Below are 16328 nucleotides of genomic sequence, written 5' to 3'. Positions count from 1 at the left end.
CCTAAACTGTGTCCTTAAAGTCCAAAGTAAGTGTCCTTGTATCTAATAGAGGACACGTAAAATGTGTTCCCATATCAAGAATACTATGTCCTCTATACCTTACTAGGACACATAAACCGGGTCCTTAAATGTTGAAAACCATCCAAAAAAATTATATCGCAAGCATTCTTAAAGTGCCAAAATGAATATAGTCACCAAAATACACCAGTATGGTATGGTATGTATACAAATTAAGATCCGATCTAAGGAGAATCAACTGCAAAATGAAATTAAAAAAGTAACGTTACTATAATGCTAATTTTCTCATTAGGTATGCTCTATCAACCTTGAATAGATTGAACTCCAATGATTTGTCCTTGCCAAAATAAGAACCTACACAAACAAGCCAATAAACAGAAATTTAGATAACTTATACAATGTATTTGCTATAAGGTTTGTGTTATATACCTAGCAGCCAAAACTAAAACCATATGCAATTCAGTTACTAAGTTTGTGTCAAATACATTTGCAGCTTTTATCTACTAGTAATAGAGATGTATCATGCATGCATATTACTGGCACCTTTCATCATATTATGATCAACATCCTGACTTTAAGCTACACATTGTGGAGAATCACAAATAACCCCACAACACATTCTTTTTCTTCGTCTTCTAGCTTTTACATTATTCCACAGAAGATGATTGCTTACAACTCCCTAATGAAAATTATTTTTAACAGGAGGCCAACAACTTACATATCTAGGAAAATATCCATTTTTTTGGTAGTAAGGCCATTAGCTCTCTCAAGTATTTGGCATACATAAAAAGAGAAGAATTGAATATAAAGAGAAGGAAGCTACCTTAGGAATTGCAGTTTCATTTGTGTACGTTGACAGTAGTGTTATGGATGGAAGACTGATAACCCAATGCATTCTATAAAGCATAGCAGACCTGCACCATACAAGAGGCTCTGTCAAAATGAGCACGAGCCGCTATAACATGGAATGAAGATAATGCCAACAGAAGACTATTGAGGGTCGTTTCATGATCGATCACAAGCATCACATTCCAGCAAAAAAAACAAAACAAAACAAAATAAAAGAAGAGGAAGTGGACACTCTCCAGTAATGATGAATGAATACAATTGATTATTGTTTTTAGAAGGATGATGCTTATCTTTGAAAATTTTTGTGGAAGAATAATACAATATGGGATAAAATGTTATTGTCATTCCAACCTCAGTTTGACCCAAGGCAACTTAAGCTCTTGCTATGCTTCCACTTTGCAGAATCTTTGGGCTTTTGTCTCATTGCAGCATAGTTATCATTCTCTTGCACTAACTTTAAATACATTAAAGTAACTGCAGCAAGCAACAGAACTTCAATAGAGAGCAAACATGAACCACAAGGGAAAAAGAATAAGCCATAAGATGTGATCTTACCATCCAAAAAATACCAATTGGAAAAGCCAGCCCCAATTGCCCATCTATTACAATTTAGTCTCTAGCCATTGCTTCCATCGGCATATGGTGAACCTACACTTCCCCTATAAGTCAAGAAAAAATAATACGAATATAAATTGATTGATCAATTAAATTCAGACAAAACCTACAAATTTTACAGGTTACCGCAAGCTAATCACAAGAATGAGTCATTGAATATGATAACAGAGAGACTCATAAATTCAAAAAGGGAAATAGAAAAGACAACCAGAACAGAAAAAAGAAAAAAGTTTGCAAACTAGCTGTCATTCCAAGTCTGCAAACATTATCACTCATTCCTGCATTTGAAAAATAAATACATGCAGCAAGAAACTAATGCATGTGGGAAAGTCATAAAGAAAATATGTACAAACCTTCATTGTAACAGCTTAAAGCTAAGGATCTCGTGGAAGGACTAGTATCCTACAAATAAACAAACTAGAATTAAAACTGTTCTGAAAAAGGGGGCACAGTGAACTATAGAAAGTGTAAGTAAATTGGCTAAGCATTTTATTCTAACAAATAAAGAACCCACACCAGAACTTAGTAGGTGAAATATCCACTTCTCAGGTAAATTCAATCAAGTCGAATATCATCATATCCTTTAGCCATTCAATGAACATTAAATTTCAATAAGCATTGATAATAATGATACTTGCATGAACATTGTGAGTAGTTAATACAACTAGCTAGCAGGTCTGATTAATGCGGTAGTGGAAACAAGAAACTAGCCCTCGAGCCACCCCCCAAAAGAAAAAGAAACTTTAGCTGCAAACTCAAGTAGGATAAATCTATGCTTATGTTTATGTGAAGATGGTATATATAGGAGAGGCCTCCTGCGTCATGATGTATGCTAGTCATGACATTCATGAAATTCACATTTCTTACAAGTACTGCAATCTGTTCAGAGTAAGATCTTCAAGATCAGGAATACTTCCTTCCAATTTGTTGAAGCTGAGATCTCTATAAAACATTAACGAGAAGATGTTATAAGAACCCAAAGCTTACTAATACTTTCAAGACCAGTCCCTATACCAATTTCTAATACTTTCAGCAACATGTGCAGTTTGCAATTGAAATTCAAGGCTAATGGGAGAGGCCAAAAAGCATATCGATCAGGGACATAATCCATGACCAAGATTCAAAGACTTGGCATGTAAACTAGATTAAAGTTTACAGGTAAGTAGCTAAATAAGTAAATAGAGACTACAAGTGGAAAAGCACAACCACAATCATGTCAACTAGGCCTCCCACCTCATATTAACTTCTGTGATAACTAATGTGAAACCAATAAGTTATATTCCAGGGCAAGACATTATCCTGCAATCATCTTAATAAACTTTTTAAGGCTTTGAAGACTGACCTGACTCTTTGATGGGTTGGTAACCGCTTGATATTTTGCTGGAGTACCAATTCGTAGCTCTCCTTTCTGATTGAAGGCAACTACTGATGGTGTGGTCCGAGCACCCTCAGAATTCTCAACAACTTTGGGAATCTGTGACAAATCCACAGTGAGGCATAATCACATCAACAACCTTTAAAATTGCATGCAACAGAATTCAAGAGTTGTATCAGACCATTATGTGACTATCCCGCCTTATGGAACTAAGTGCCATGCGATTGAAAGATTAAATTGCCTTGGTGAATATTTTGCCATTCCACACATTTGATTAGCATAACTTCCAACAGAGATTAACCACAAACAATATTTATAACAACTGAAACATTTCATATACTAATCTAGATATGAACAACCACACAACCTATTCAATGGGCAATGCAAGATGCTTTGAGAACATAAATTGACAATGCACGCAGCTCTTGGGAATTGAACCTTGGAACTCAGCCTCCACTCTGGTTTCAAAGAACATGAGGTGCCATTAAGTTCAAAGCCATCAGCTTGACATTGCAAGGCTTTATTCACATATATTCTAAAAAGGACAGGAAAGCTCATACAGAATACATCATGAAAGAAACTAAAAATCAGCCAAAGTACCTTTGGAAAGCCCATGGTAAATGGAACTGTAAGAACATCCATGCCTCTTGAAACATTCTTCATGGTTTTAGCAACAGGATTTCCCTACAACCCTTCTTGCAGATTGTGCTAATGAACAAAAGAAAAAAAAAAATCAATTCATAAATTTAATTGAATATAGTTTCTGATCCTGAACAGGTAATTCTCATCCCCAATCCTATCACCACCACCATTAACAAAACCAATCATCCACGAAATGCAAATATAAATAAAAAAAGGCCACTACATACCTTAAGATCGAGCAGCGAGGAGTAGGACTGTCCGAGAGACAGCTTAAACGTGCGAAGCAGAAAGCTCTGAGGTTCCCATGCCAATCGCACAACATCAGTGCGCTGGTGGCGCTGGAGCTCCTTAATGGCATCACAGAGGGGGTTGGAGGCGTCAAGGGACAACGGCGAGGTTGCGGGTTTGGAGAGGGACGACGGTGGCAACATTGCTGAGAGGATGAGAGGGTTTCAACCTTGAGGTGGCTTGGCATCTGAAGAGTAGATGAAAACAAAATTAAACCTCTAGCATCTCATCCACATAAAGGATTATGAATCGACCATCTGACATACCATCTAATTTTGATCATAAGCCACCATCACATTATGATCTGGATAGAGCATATAGATCTGGCAAGAAGAAAAAGCTATGGACAGATAGAGAAGGAGAGAGAAGTACCCATATGTAGTCTGATTTTCTTTGCTCAGAGCTAAAGAATCAGAGCTCCAATTTAATAGCTCGAGGAAGAGATGCAGAGAGAGAGAGAGAGAGAGAGAGAGAGGGGTCGATTGTAAAATAGAGGCCAAGGTGTGAATATGCTTGGGAAAAAAAGAAGAGGGAAGTTCAACTTTTGACCCAAAAAATAGGCGGGGCAGCAGTATTTTGCTCCTGTTTTTTCAAGTTGTCCTCATAAGCTTATTAGGACTCCTTGAAAAAAAAGTGTCCTTATATGGTGTCCTTATATGGGTTATTTGTAGTAGTGCCATTTGATGTGATGAAAAGTGCTCGAGGCTGAAATCTCTTGATTTAGTAGTCAAAAAAATGTTGTATTCTGTTTTCAGGTTATGGAAATGGCATTGTAAGAGTGTCCAAGTTTCGACCTATCACACGCCACTTAGCTAATGTAGATACCTCTACTAGCAAGACTAGTTTGCTATCTCACCAAGCATAAGTAACACCCTCTTTGGGACACCCACAAGCCATGGTGAGGCCCAACCACTACTTGCATCTTGTAGCCCTATGTTCAAGCTACGCCATGGTATCCGGAAGTCGCAAATCCGTCGCCGGGAAGCCACCTTTCCGGCCTTGCCAAGTTGCCCTCACAAATAGGCTTCTACACTAGAATAGTTATCTTTACTTGTCCCACATCGAAAACCATGTAAAGGAGATGGCTTCCTTCACTTATAAAAGGAATGCCTCCTCCCACAACTACATCCATGCCATTACATCTTTTGTAATCCCCTTGGGCCGCAAGGCTCGACACACTAGTGTAGCATTCAAGTGGACGTAGTTTCCCGCTAAGACGGGAGACAAACCACTATACATCTTGTGTCACTCTCTCTCTCTCTAAAGCTAACTAGAGATCCCACGGATCACTAACGTTAACATTGGCGCCGTCTGTGGGAAGCCAACACATTGGCTTCGTCACCTACCATGAGCTAAGTCTGCTTAGCGGAACTCAAAGAAATTCTTCCCTCCTTCTTTGAGCCATTTCAAATTCATTGGTCAACCGTTTCTCTTTAGTCATTCTTGAGCCTTCATTGGTTCCCAGTGAGTTCATGTTTCAATTTGTGTTTCTTGGCGGCAACTTTTGCCAAGGCATGATCAAACACTACTCCAGCGGTACAATTAGAGCAGAAATGTGCAGAAACTTGCACCTTGAGGGCTTGTCAACGCCCAACAACAAAGTCAACGCTGCACTATTAAAAAAAAAAAATTCCAATGTGCTCTGGACACCCGGAGGTTCACTTTGGGCACTGTGGCATTCTCCAGCCATCTTTCGCTACATTGTACACCACTGGCCAACCACCGCCAAGCTTTTGTCAGCCTTCATGACGAGCTTCTGCTGTGTAGCATAGCTTCCACCAGCATCACCGCCAGGCCACACTCCGCTAACTTGTATAGCGGCTTGCCACCCAACATCTTCCGCTAGGCCTGCCATTCACCATGCTCATGTCAGCGGCAAGAGACTCCGTTAGATGGCACCAACGGCAAGGCAAATCACCGATCCGCTTCCCCTAAGCAACACTCCACCACCGCTGGTCTTCACCGCCGGACTATACACCTCTAGACTAGGCTCTGCTCCACCGGCCTCCGCTGAGTTCCAGGACCACCGCTAGCCAAAACCGCCCAACTGCCTCCACCGCCAAGCTTTTGTCGAGCGCAGGCATGGCAGCGCCTATCTCCAAGCACGAAGCGACTTGCAGCATCAGCTATCGTTAGCGTCGGCGGCACCGCTAGCCTTCGTTAATGGTAGGTGTCAGCGGTAAACCGCCAATTGCCATCCTCTTCGAGCCAGGCTCCAGTCAGCGGCAGTTTTCTTCCGCCAACCATTTACTCTGGACACCCAGGTGCTGCCGCCGCTGGGTTGCACCGCTAAGTCCCATACCGCTCACTAGCCTAGGGCCTCTGATACCGTCCACGTCTCCGCTGACCATATTTCGGCGGCACCGCACCGCTGACCATCCTTCAACACCCACTGACCATCCTTCAGCACCCGCTAACCATATTTCAGCGGCACCGCCCGCTGGCCATCCGCTTAGCGAGGATATACGTCAGCTGCATCGTTGGCCACCCATCGTTATCCATCAACCTCTGCTCAGTGAGGCCATCCATCAGCGGCAAACCTCCCGCTCACTTACATCTGACGGTCTCATCAGATCATTAATCTGCAATCTCCTTCGCTGACGTTGTGCCCAGCAGCTGCTTCTTTGTTCCGTCGAACACCAGCCTTCAATTATGGCTTCAAACTCCCCGAGTCTTTGTGGTTGTCAAGGCCTCAAGCAAAGATAAGCTCTCTCTCTCTTTATTTTGGTACACACGTGCCTACTACTTGCACAGATGGGTGTCATGTGTATCCTTGTCTGCCATGCACACATACAACACAACTATGGTTATTCACTACACTACAGCAGGCCCTTTATATATACATTGATATGATAGGCCAGAGAGTTTAAAGTGATTCATGGTAAATGGTATACATATATATATATATATATATGCTGCTCTATTGAATAAAGTTATATATTATATTCAATACCATGAATGCCCCAGTGCATAATCATCTTAGTCCATCCAATTGAATGTCGGCAACTACTTTGCCATGCAAAGTAATTGGCTCATTGACACATAAACGTATGTAGCTGTCCATGATACGTGTATGAGCTCCCACCGCCCAGGAAATTCAATTATTTCTATGGAGCATGCAACCTCAACTACGAGTTGATGTACGTTATCGGAGCACTTTATCAGCCAAAGCAATAGGGCGTCATGCTTGGAAAACTCCAACATGATTTGGGTACTTAGGGTGATTCCAACTCCAACTCACACCAAATCGGCATAAGATAAGTAACTATATCTTATCTTTTACGCTCTTGCCATTCGAGCTATTGCCATGTCTTTATATGTCTCCATAACCCTTACGCATGCCTACAAAATGTTATTAGTGACTTTACTACAAGTACATGCTATACACATATGCCATGCTTCTATTTAATTGCAAAATTAAATAAATATGGGTCACTCAAACAAAATTTTATTACTTGCTCTATTTGTTTGTCATGTTTCATACAAATACAAACTTTACGAGTCTGTTGTCACCGCCAGGCGGTAAGGCAACGACTCATAATGACAATGACCGCTACGCGGCATTGCAGTCAAGTTTCTCCTCCGAGAAATAGTAAAGGGACTAGTTAACACAGCCTACGGTAGCCATTGATCCGGCAGTTAACCCCGACGCTTGGGTACCAAAGATTGGGCTCGCTACCCAACACCCTCTGCTCCGTGCAGCTCCCCCTCAACAAACAATTTACCGACCATCCCGAGGTCCGTCGTGGCTGGGGAGTGGTGGACTCCCTGGGGGGCCTAGCAGGGGCCCACCCGAAAGGGCAAAAGCGTTCGCTCCAATCAATTCTAGATGGACGACGCACTCGCACTAATTATGCTTGATATACGGCACAAAGCTACGCTTTGGTATCAACCCACAAGAACACCCTCCTTGACTGGGGACTTCGAGGACTTGTACATGCAGCCCAACATAATTAGCAACAGTCACGCTCATGCCTCAGGGCACCACCTTCGAGCTACCCGTTAAAGCCTCAGTGGCATCCTCGAGCTCTCACGCTCTCGCAGCAGCGGTACCGCCGAGCTGTCGTACTCTCGGCTCAGCGGCATCCACGAGCTCTCACGCTCTCGCCGCAGCGGTACCGCCGAGCTGTCGTGCTCATGCCTTCCTGGCACCCCTGAGCTTCCGCTCACGAGCTTACAGCTCACGCCCTCGCAGCACCCACGAGCTTCCGCTCACGAGCTTACCGCTCACGCCTTCACGGCACCCTTGAGCTTCCGCTCACGAGCTTACCGCTCACGCCTTCGCGGCACCCACGAGCTTACCTCTCACGCCTTCCCGGCAACCCACGAGCTTCCGCTCACGCCTTCCCGGCAACCCACGAGCCTCCGCTCATGCCTTCCTGACACCCACGAGCCTCCGCTCATGCCTTCCCGGCAACCCACGAGCTTCCGATCATGCCTTCCCGGCACCCTCGAGCTTCCGCTCATGCCTTCTCGGCACCCCCGAGCTTCCGCTCATCCCTTCCCGGCAACCCACGAGCTTCCGCTCATGCCTTCCCGGCACCCTACGAGATTGCCGCTCATGCCTGCCCGGCAATCCTCGAGCTCAACACTCATGTCTACTCGACACACCACACGTTAATGGAACATTGAATTCTTCTACCATTTGTCGCTTGCGACAAATTGAATTCTTTTCGCGTTCCATTAATACGAGCGACAACCAAACAAACACAAGCATTCACGTATTCATCATTCACGAATTACAAACGCTTACCTTCGCTGCGCTCATACAACTTACATTTATCATATGCAATCCATATGCTCACACGACCATACGTGCTCTCAAATTTGTACGTCATAAGCGATCGTACTCGGCGCCATTCGCGTGTATACATCAACATGTATCACGCACCCCGTACGTTCATTTATGCCAACGCATATAGGTGCAACTCACATTTGTTGCCCAATGCAACGAGCATCCTACATATGCCTGTTTTTTGTCTTTGTTTTGCAGGTTAACGAGTCCCTTCTTGCTTACGGAGTTCGGGGACTTGTAAGGGCTCCGTACCGCCCGATTCCTTATGCTTGATGACTTCATGATTATAACTCCCCAACCAAGAAGCTCCTCTTACTGGGGACTTCGGGGACTTGTAGATACCTCTACTAGCAAGACTAGTTTGCTATCTCACCAAGCATAAGTAACACCCTCTTTGGGACACCCACAAGCCATGGTGAGGCCCAACCACTACTTGCATCTTGTAGCCCTATGTTCAAGCTACGCCACGGTATCCAGATGTACATACATGTACATTTGCAAACATAATTAGCTATAATGGGCCACGCTCATTGTACCGCCGAAGGTACTAATTCCAACTAAAGGAATGACACGCAGACACACCGCCAGGCAGGCTACAGCCTCAGCGTCGGACCATCTCCAGATCACCGTCGACGCGCCGCCACGCGCCACGCCAAGATGGCATCAGAGGCTTCTGAAACTGGGAACTGAAGCATGTCAGTCCCACATCGAAAACAAAGAGAAGATCAACCTCTTCCTCACCTATAAAAGGTTCTCTCCTCTCTCCTCATTGATGACGCATTCAATACTCATCTACTGTTATTCTGTCAATACAAGTACATTGACTAACTTAGGCATCGGAGAGCAGAAGACCGCCCGGCGCGGTCTCCCTCTGACGTCCGTTGTATTTCACTTGACAGGTAATGGGAGCTTCGAGAACAACACAAGTACCGATCTGCCCATCGGATCAACGTTAGCTAGGGTCCAGCTACCGCTGGACTTTCAGATATCAACACCAGAAGTCGCAAATCCGTCGCCGGGAAACCACCTTTCCGGCCTTGCCAAGTTGCCCTCACAAATAGGCTTTCTACACTAGAATAGTTATCTTTGCTTGTCCCACATCGAAAACCATGTAAAGGAGATGACTTCCTTCACTTATAAAAGGAATGCCTCCTCCCACAACTAAATCCATCCCATTACATCTTTTGTAATCCCCTTGGGCCGCAAGGCTCGACACACTAGTGTAGCATTCAAGTGGACGTAGTTTCCCGCTAAGACGGGAGACGAACCACTATACATCTTGTGTCACTCTCTCTCTCTCTCTCTCTAAAGCTAACTAGAGATCCCACGAATCACTAACGTTAACCGCTAACAACTATGGTGTATTTTTTTTTTTGATCTTCAGGGTGATTACATAAATTCAATTAGAGCAGCACGGGAGTTTAGCTCAAGAATGTCTGATTCCATAAAGGTATTAAGTTTCACCAAGCAGCATGGTTTCATGAATAAGCTTTGGAAGTTTCACTTACACATTTCTTGATGTAATTCTTTACTTTCCAGTTGTATTAGTACTTTCAGGCTCAGGGGCTGTCTTTCTAATGCCTGTAAGTACAACACATTAGTGAAACTGCAGGCAAATTAAATGGATGGAACATAACTGGCCATAGTGGATTTTTAAATTTAAGCCGCTTCTGTATGCAAAATAAGATGTTATATATCTCAAAAGAATTCTCATTGTCTTAAAACAATTATCTATAAATCATGCTGATGTGTGAGTTTCCATTTTAAATTTCTATGGCTGGTGATATATCCACTATTGAATCTATTGATCAGTGGCAGTGGTCAAAGATGCAGATGCGGACCTTAATTGTCCAACTAGGGAGGTGGAGATCATGGGAACTCCAAAACAAATCACAAAAGCTGAGCATTTGATAAATGAAGTTCTTGCTGAGGTAATGTCCTGTTTTCGACAACTAAAGTTTGGAGTATTATGTATGTTAGTTTCTATATTGTTGTTGTGATATATTGGATATGCTTATCCAGAAACTTGAGATTATAACTAGCTCAAATAGCTTGCTCGATTTCAAGTTCTAGATTTCACTTTTGTTCTGTGTAAGTGACAGTTTTCTCACATTCAATGTTAATTGACAGTAGGAAAATGATAAGGAACCGGTTTTCTTTTTATTCATGTCTGAATGTAGCTTGGGAGCCATTTCAATTGGTAGTAGAGCACTCGTTTAATAATTTTTATTCAGCATAAAACTTTTGGAACTGGTTTTCTAAGGTTCTTCCTATTACCACTGTTACAAGTCTATGTTTCTTGGTGCTGCTGTTTACCTTTTCTTTCCCTCTTGCAGTGTGTTGGATATAAAATGCAGACTTGTAGAGCCAATTTTTGTTTCTGCTGCAGCATCCAAGGGGTATGCTCTTTTTCTGATCTCATCTTACCACTGTTTTTGCCTGAAGTGCTCTATTCAACTTAGTAAAATATGAACCTGTGGTGTTGATCAAATGAAATAGTTTGGTCACTGGAAGATTCTACTTACAATTCATGTCCATTTATATGTTTGTTTATGTTTGTCTTTGGGTGATATATATATATATATATATATATATATATATATGAATCAGGACTTTATTGTCTTTGTAGGCATGGAACGAGTTATGTTGATAGTCTGGGTTTCGCTTTTAGATAGCTTTGCATTACTGGTGTTCTATTTACTTTTCCAAGATGATTGAAGCTCCCTCTGCAAGGGCATTAAGCTGATAAATGCCTTTTGTCTTAGTAAGTGGGTGCTCTAACTTTTGCACGGTTGAGGTTGCTTGCACTGCTACATTGAGTGTAGAACTATAGATATATGATAATGATAATTGGGGGTGCTCCATTCTTTTTAGGCCTGACGAGACTAGCATGTTCAGTTTGGAACTAGATAGAAAGGCAAGAACTTTAAAAGTCATTTTGGGCATGAAGTTTAACTACTGCATTTGAAGTGTTGTTCCTTTATTATTAAAAGTCACCTACTAGTTTTTCACTATCAGATTTTTGAATGGACCTTGCAAAACCAAGTGTTGTTCCTTTATTCCTAACGAGTGTTCTTTGCGGAGCTGAACAATTTTCTTAACGAGTGAGCTAGCAGAGGATGGCTACTCTGGCGGAGAAGTTAGGGTTACGCTGGTGTCGACCTAAATCATGATTAGGGCCACTCGAACTCAGAACTGTTGGACCCTTTGTAAATTTTTAAGCTTTTAAGTTTGAAAGGTATAGATTTGACCCTTATGCCTCTACTTACTGGATCTGTCTATTTAGTTATTGAGAAGGTTAGTTTAGTTGAGTACGATTTTGGGAAGTAATTAATATTATCTTGTGTCCTTGATCATTTGGTAAGTACTATAATGACCTTATGCTTAAATGAACTATTAAAAAAAAAAAAAAGCTTCGTTACATGGACTATATTTTAGAACATGTGCTGATACAATTTACATATTTTGATTAGGTGCTTTTTATTGATGGGTCTAGGTGAGAAGGGAAGAAGATTGAGGGAACCGACAGTTGTTGTTTAGAGGCATTTGAAGTTTCTGGAGAAGAGTGTTAAGCTTTATGCAGAGAAAGTTAACAACCGAGGGCTTTGTGCAATTGCTCAGGCATAGTCTTTGTGCTAGGTATATGATCGAGATAAGATTGTGTTTTTTGGTTCTCTCAATCATAACGTCAATTTTAGGTTTAGAATTTTGGAACTGATGGATTGTGTTTTGGATGATATTGATGCAATGAAATATTTCGCTTCATTTTGATGGCTGATTTTAGTCCAATTTTATGGCTTTGATGATTGTTAAATGAATGATGATGAAATGATTGAAAAGCAACCTATGCAGGTTTCACAACATGTTGTATCAACAAAATAGCAACAACATAAAGAAACAATGATATCTTGTTTCTACTTACTTTAGACAACATAAAAGTGGACTTGAAATCACTCTCAAACAACAGAATTAGGTGGTTACTTGTATTGCTATTAACACTCACACAACAGAACTTGACTAAAACAGTGGTGGAAAGTCCAAACAAACGACAGAAAAGTGATGACTGAATATATTTCAGACAACAGAAATTAGAGTCCAAACTATACTCCAAGTGAGATTCAAACAACATAAAAGAACTAAAACTGCAGTTGGAAATCAAATCTGACAACAACAAACACAATTATTTGTAGTCCAAACAAATCTCAAACAACATAACTCACAGTATAAATGTTGTTGTGTACTAAATCAGTTGACATATAAATGTCATTGTGTTTTGAATCAGACAACAGAAACATTAACTCAGCTTCAATATTGATTCAATCAAACGACAGAAACAAGGAGAACTCCGTCATGTTAGATTAACTACATCGACATATATTTTGTTAAACCCGTCGATGAAGTGAATTTCCAACAACATTAATAAGTAGTGGTAATGTGGTTCAGACGACAGATGGTCTCTAATTCTTCAATATTGGGTACTTCAGACGACAATACCTTAAATTGTATCTGTTGTCTGAGTGTATAACCAATGACAGAGAATATCTGTCGTCTGAGTGGCTTAGAGACGGCAGCCACCTAGACAACAGATTTTTACTTCATCAGATGACAGATCATATCTGTCGTCTGAAGGCCTTTTTGACATAGTGATATGAGGGATATTGTGAAAGAAAAGGCACTCTACCATCATGCAACCACTCTAGCGCCTAAAGTCCTCTTCCATATTATACATATATCTATTTTAAATATACACTGTTTTGAGTGCACGGATGATTAAGGTTCAATGGGGGTTCTTAGCTGCATGACGGAGCTCAAAGAGTTGTTGTATCTTGGGGGAAGTTCGTCATTCAACCCTGTGCAGTAGGGGACGAATCTTCTCTTAGGACAGTGCGCTCGCACGCCTCGACTCAATAAGTTTTTCTATATAAAAATTTATATATTATATTATATTATTTTCTTACTTTATTTTATTTCCTTATCTATATCTTTATTCTTATTTCTCAAGATATTGTTATATTATTTGCATTTTAATTTTACAGGAATTCCTCCCATATTTTTTACACCTTCACCTTTTGTTTCTTAATTTCAAGATGATAACTTGATTGGTATTGATTGACAACAGGTCAACCATCAATTCACACATACACAAAAAACACAAAAGCTATATTTGTGCGAATATACCATCTTTTTATTCCTTTATGTTTTTTGGTTTTTTCCAGACCATCAAAACCGCATTGGTAAGGTTTGCACTTAGATTTCACGTGTCATTTCCTTGACTGGTCAACAATTCATGTAGATCGCTATATGTTTTGGGAATTCTCAGATTTTTAAACATTTGTTTCTTTGATTTGACGATAACTCTAAAATCTTGGAGTTACAAGATCCGCAGACGGCGTGGAGTCGTCATCCTGGTATGTCTTTGGAATTCAGACTTTACACATCATTTCTTTTGATTTTGCGGAAAACTCAGAATACTTAGCACTGACAAGATCCGCAGTCGCGTGTAGTCGTCATCCTCGTATTTCTTGGGACTTCAGATTTTAACGTCACTTCTTTGATTTGGATGAAAACTCTGAAATCTTGGGACGCGCATGATCCGCAGACGGCGTAGAGTCGTGATCCTCGTATATCTTGGGACTTCAGACCTTACACATCACTTCCTTGATTTGGCGGAAAACTATGAAATCTTGGCACTTACAGAATCCGCAGACTGTGTAGAAGGATATACAAGCAACTATACATTTTTGTTTTGGTTTGATTGAACCCAAATTTTTGTGCTGCATATGTACCCTTCCGAAGAAAAGATCGAGTCATCACGTAGTTCAAAATTTCTCTTCTTTTGTTTTGTTCTATCTTTTTTTTTTTTTTTTGATCGAGTTCTTCAACTTGACGAACTTTTTTTTGGGGCCATGCAATTTAAGCTCATGTTGGCTAGTTTATGATTCTTGTACAACTCTAGTAGTACAGACATAAAAACACGATTTCTTGAAAATAAAATAAATAACCACAAAATATGTATACAAAATAATTTGAATTAATTCAACAAAGTTGTAGGTTATAATCTCTGTTGCTCTATTCTTTTACAAGAATATTCCTCTTATTCGATCTCCAAGTTTGGGTTGATTTAAGGGTGATGATCACTTGATTTTGAATCGAACGATGTGTACCTTCAATGTCCTACTTGGCGGATTTTGAAGATGAGGCTTGAATCAAGGGCTGTGAAAGCTTGATCTTGATCGGACTTGAACCACGAGTAGTGTCACATGGTAAGCATTGGCTTAATTAAGGGTTGTGAAAACTTAATATTGACCAGATTTGAACCACGAGCGATGCATGTCACGTGGTAAGTGTTCTTTGGCTTTGATGGTGGATGAATCAGTGTGTGTCTGGTGCTTGTTGATTCTCCACGAGCTTGATGAAGAACTTGGGTGTTTAAGTATTGGACCCTACAGAGAGTTTTCTTCTTGAAAGAGTTTCGTTTGAAATTCTGAAGGCTCCCTCTTATGAGCAAATGACCCTTATTTATATAAATGCAATTGAGACTCAAGTTGGAACCCTGGAGTATCATTCATTAATTTGTGCAATCTATTTGAGCCCAAAATAATAGGCCCATGACTAATGGTGTTATAGGGCATTAACAAGCCAATACTTATGGCCCATTTTGAGTTTCTTATGTGCACTAAAACCCAGCAAGAAAAAGTTTAGGGTTTACCGCCTTAGGACTCCTCGTTTTGGAAGGAATTTAGAGCTGATTGGTAGGTTTGAATAATAAGGATCTGAGAAGAAGATTATGATGGATTTCATACTAAGATTCAGGATCAAGGCGAATATTTTAGTAGGAGAAACCGAGTGAAATAAGGACTTCTTGGTTGGTGATCACAAAATTAGCCTCTATATAAAGAGGGCTAGGGCGAACTTGCAAAACACACAATAACTTACCACACTAATAAACCTAAATCTCCCTAGAAGTACTCTGCGGAGTCTAAACCTCACGGCGAACTTGTGATGAGTAGTTCAACTCTTGGAAGCTCAGAGCAATGAGCCGTCAATCCTCACTACTTGGATCAAAGAGTTGCACTTCTTGGAAACTCAGAACAACGAGTTGGCACCACACATTGGATACTCAGGTTAATGAGTCATCTCGCCCTACATTGAAGCTCTGCTATATCTTACAGATATAGTATTGATTTGGTCAGCCACCACGGTTGACGTGAAGGAGGAACAAGCCAGTCACTCCCCAAGCCCGTTGTCGAGATCATCAAGTAGTTTTTATTCCAGATAACCAGCAGACTTTGCCTGGATTTGTCCCACTCTGGTACATGGTCGCTAGGAAAGAAAGTTAGGAAGCGCTAGGAATACTAACAGCTTGCGAAAGTGCACCCATAGGTGCTGGCACGCCTGCAACCACAACTACACCAACGTTGCCACAAATGAATAGTTGACTGCCTGCCAAAAGAGAGTTGAACACAATCAAGTCCTAATTCGGTTTGATTTGGAACTTAAATGATTTGGTTTGATTTAGCTAATAATTTAAATTAACTTTTAATGTAAATTAATCCTATTAATTAAATAATTTTTGTCAATTAATGTAATTAATTGTTTTTAAACTTAATGCAATTATTTATTTGTTCCCGTTAATCAAGATAATTTATATTTCTTTTAACATTGATTAACTTCTTGATTTATCACATTGAATGTAGACAAATTTCGTCTATGGTAATAGCTTTCTTAACGAGTCACTTACCGGAG

At 40.8% G+C, this 16328-nt stretch overlaps 2 long non-coding RNA genes across 2 annotated transcripts; both read right to left on the bottom strand.

Annotated features, from left to right (window-relative positions):
• Positions 1-203: 203 nt before the first annotated feature.
• On the bottom strand, positions 204-2869 carry LOC112167049. Its single transcript, XR_002923571.2, has 7 exons — positions 2825-2869; positions 2350-2424; positions 1836-1884; positions 1423-1526; positions 1219-1341; positions 842-932; positions 204-372 (listed from the first exon to the last, which is right to left on the bottom strand). It is a non-coding gene; the product is annotated as an uncharacterized LOC112167049 (long non-coding RNA).
• Positions 2870-2883: 14 nt separating this feature from the next.
• LOC112167048 lies at positions 2884-4205 on the bottom strand. The gene is made up of 4 exons (XR_005800939.1): positions 4054-4205; positions 3727-3974; positions 3458-3565; positions 2884-3315 (listed from the first exon to the last, which is right to left on the bottom strand). It is a non-coding gene; the product is annotated as an uncharacterized LOC112167048 (long non-coding RNA).
• Between the last annotated feature and the right edge of the window lie 12123 nt (positions 4206-16328).

The sequence above is a fragment of the Rosa chinensis genome, chromosome 5 (genome assembly GCF_002994745.2).
Source record: "Rosa chinensis cultivar Old Blush chromosome 5, RchiOBHm-V2, whole genome shotgun sequence".
Taxonomy (NCBI): Eukaryota; Viridiplantae; Streptophyta; class Magnoliopsida; order Rosales; family Rosaceae; genus Rosa; species Rosa chinensis.
Note: the sequence above shows the minus strand (reverse complement) of the source record. Positions and strands in the feature narration are given on the sequence as shown.